Raw genomic sequence first — 3,397 nt, forward strand, 5'->3', positions numbered from 1 at the left:
TATAGAAAAATATTCGAGCTTAATTGGTACGTTGAGATCAAACAGAGTGAATTTATTGGAAGTCACAAAAGCAAAAGTACTACCTGGTCAAATTTTCGGGAAATAAAATTCTAATTTAATAGTTGGTGCAAAGTTTGAATTGAATAAAAAATAAGTGTTTCAGTATTTCATCAACAAACTACACACTTTTTGTTCTGAACGTGGTCAGGTGAATCTTTTTTATTGCATTTAATCGTACTCATTTGTCTGTAACCATTCATAATTTAGGTAAGCTCAATATTTAACCTATCACTAACATTAAATCAAAACTTGGTATAAGAATTCCGTGGCTAGTATGATTATGTCTAGAAATAGATTTGAACTGTGATTGAGATTTTTTAATTTATCAAATAATGAGGAAGCTCCGGGATAATGATAAAATTTTCAAAATCACAAATTTAGTGATTAAAAATTTTTGAAATTTTCAAAAAACGTTGGAACCTGATAGTACGATAGCAGTAGACGAAAAAATAGTGCCATTTAGATAAATTACGTAGGAAAAACTCATTCTCAAAGAAAACGTTTTAGATGTACCAATAGTGGTTTTAGATTTGTGTGATCGGTATTTAAATGTTCGTAGAAAAATTATTCCCAGTAATTTGTGTACAATAATAATTGTTGCAAATGAACTTATAGAAATAGATACGAGTTTAATTAGTACGTTGAAATGAAACAGAGTGAATTCATCGGAAGTCAGAAAAGCAATAGTATTACTTGGTCAAATTTTTGGGAAATAAAATTCTAATTTAATATTTGGTGCAAAGTAGCGTAACAAACGAAACGTAACAATGCTTTCTGCATGTCATAATTTAAATATGGTGGACATTTGAAAGAAAAACAGATAAAATGAAGGAGTAGTGTAACCATAAATTATTATTGATTATATTGCTCGAATGACCGGGATCGATTTATCCGATCAGTTGTCAAGCTATTATAGTAGTCAAGAGAGAAAATGTCTTAGATTGTATCATAAAGTTGCTACTGAAATTATATTAGGACATTAGATGCACTTATGATTTACAACACCAAAACACCTCAGAAGAAAATTTCTATCACCAAACGTTTGTAGAGAAAATTCTTGGATTGGACCAAAATAAAGATATTCAAGAACAAAATACAACACCACCCAGAAGCTTAATAATATTGATACACAATTTTCAAGAAACATCTGAAAAATGTAGATGAAGCCTTAAAATACGAAAACGGTTCACTAATTACTATAAATAAAATGCAGCAAGAAATTTATCAGTTCAATTGGATGATTCAGTTGGCTCGTAAAGATAGAAGGTGAGTACTATTTTTACCAAGTGAAAAGTGTATACTTCATGTTCCAACTGTTTTTCCAAACATCTTTCCAAGTAAAAAGGAACCGAAGGCTGAAGGTATACACAGTATTCTTTGAATGTTTTATTCTATACATGAAACAAGTTAGTGAATATAGTTGATTCATTTTATGTTTTTACTTTGTTTTATACTGAAGTATATTAGTTTTCAATAAATTGAAATTATTCAACGAACCATAGGTATTCTACAGGTTTTAATATTTTTAACGGTGAACATTTTAACTCAATCTATAAATAAATTGTACATTTTTTAATTGAATATATTACACTTACTGATTATTACTTGATCTAAAAAAAAAAATTATATTTACTTTTTATTTATGCGAAATAATTAATGAACCTATCTTGAAATTATAGATACTGCCTAATTTGAAATAGATCGAAATATTTATAGATGGAGAACGGACTTTATTGTAATAAAAATATCAAAGTATGTAAAAAAAATTAAAAGTATGAAACAAAACTGAAGTTATCCTCGAGACATAAAAATTGCGGGAGACTGAACGTGTGGATACTGTTCGATCCCGAAAATATTTCGTTCATACTATTTTACAATGCCCCTGCAGCTGGAACATAGTGCGAATCTCGATGACAAAAACTCTCAGGGGAATCCTGAATGCTAGTGATGCTAAAGAGATTCTGTGCGGCCTGCCGACGGATGACATGCTTGAGTACCAAGACTCTAGGCTACGGCTTTTAGTGCAGGCAAATGTCAATGGCACCGAATTGGTGACGAATGACGATGGATGACCGACTTTGATAGCCACAGAACAGAATGAACGTGAAAAATAAGCCCAGTAGAGGCTAGCATTGAATATGGACAAAACAGCAAGATGGCAACCATAGTGACGAGGAAATCAAAGTCAACCACTCCTCACGTCAAAACTGACTAAAGACGACCCCCTACCATCATTTTACTACGACCATCAGAGGTTTCACCGACTATACTTTATTTAAATCTCTACGCAGAAACAATGGACAAGAAGTTACGCATTTTTGTCGGTTAAAAAAAAGTTAACATCGGGTTAATTTGTTCTTAATGTTTCTGAAATTTGATGAAAATTATGTGCAAAGATGTAATATGCGTGGAAAAAAAAAATAAAATTATTAAAATTTAACTGATGAACTGTGCTTTTAATAGTTTATGAATCCATACTAAAAATATTGTTGCAGAAGGAGAATAGTTTTACTCAACATTGGGATGATAAACCTCAACTGAACGGGTTCATACATTCAAAATTGAGGAGGGTAAAACAATATAAGTAAAGGTTGGAGAATGGTGAACATTACAAAAGTTCTGACATACAAATCAAATGAATCGAAGCTCAAAATTAAAAACACTAAAAAATATATAGTATATTCACGTACCAGGTGCAAATGCTATAAATAAAATAATAAATTATAATATATTAAGGTACATTATGATTCATAATTTAAGAAATAAATGTTATGGATGACTTATTATGTCCTTCTACAAAACACTAAATTACGTCAAATCTTACAACGATCCAACGACGGTAGTCATGCATATGAATTAATGAATTATTATAATTTATAGTGATTATGTAATAATTATATCATGTACATAAACAGTTTGAAATAAGGTCATATATTCTGTTATTTCTGTTATATATGTTACGGGCAAAGTGGAAAATTCGGGCAATGTATACAATGCCCGGGCATTGTACACAGTGACCGGGCTTGTATGCAATGTCCGAGGTATATTGGGCAATGTAAATTGTGAAATATTTTTACAAATAATCTGCATAATATTATTTTACCTAATCAATGATATTATATACTAATTTAATTATACTCGTTTATATGGTTATTTATATAAGAGTATTACAATTTTTTTTTAATTAATTAAATTTTAAATGTATTTAAAGGTAATGCAATAAAATATTATGTGCATAATGTTCAGTTATATGATATTTTACATGAAAATCATTTGTCAATTGGACATGGAGGTAGAAATAGAATGGAACACGAGATTAATAAAAAGTACAAAAATA

This window comes from Myzus persicae, unplaced genomic scaffold (genome assembly GCF_001856785.1).
Source record: "Myzus persicae strain clone G006 unplaced genomic scaffold, MPER_G0061.0, whole genome shotgun sequence".
Lineage (NCBI taxonomy): Eukaryota > Metazoa > Arthropoda > Insecta > Hemiptera > Aphididae > Myzus > Myzus persicae.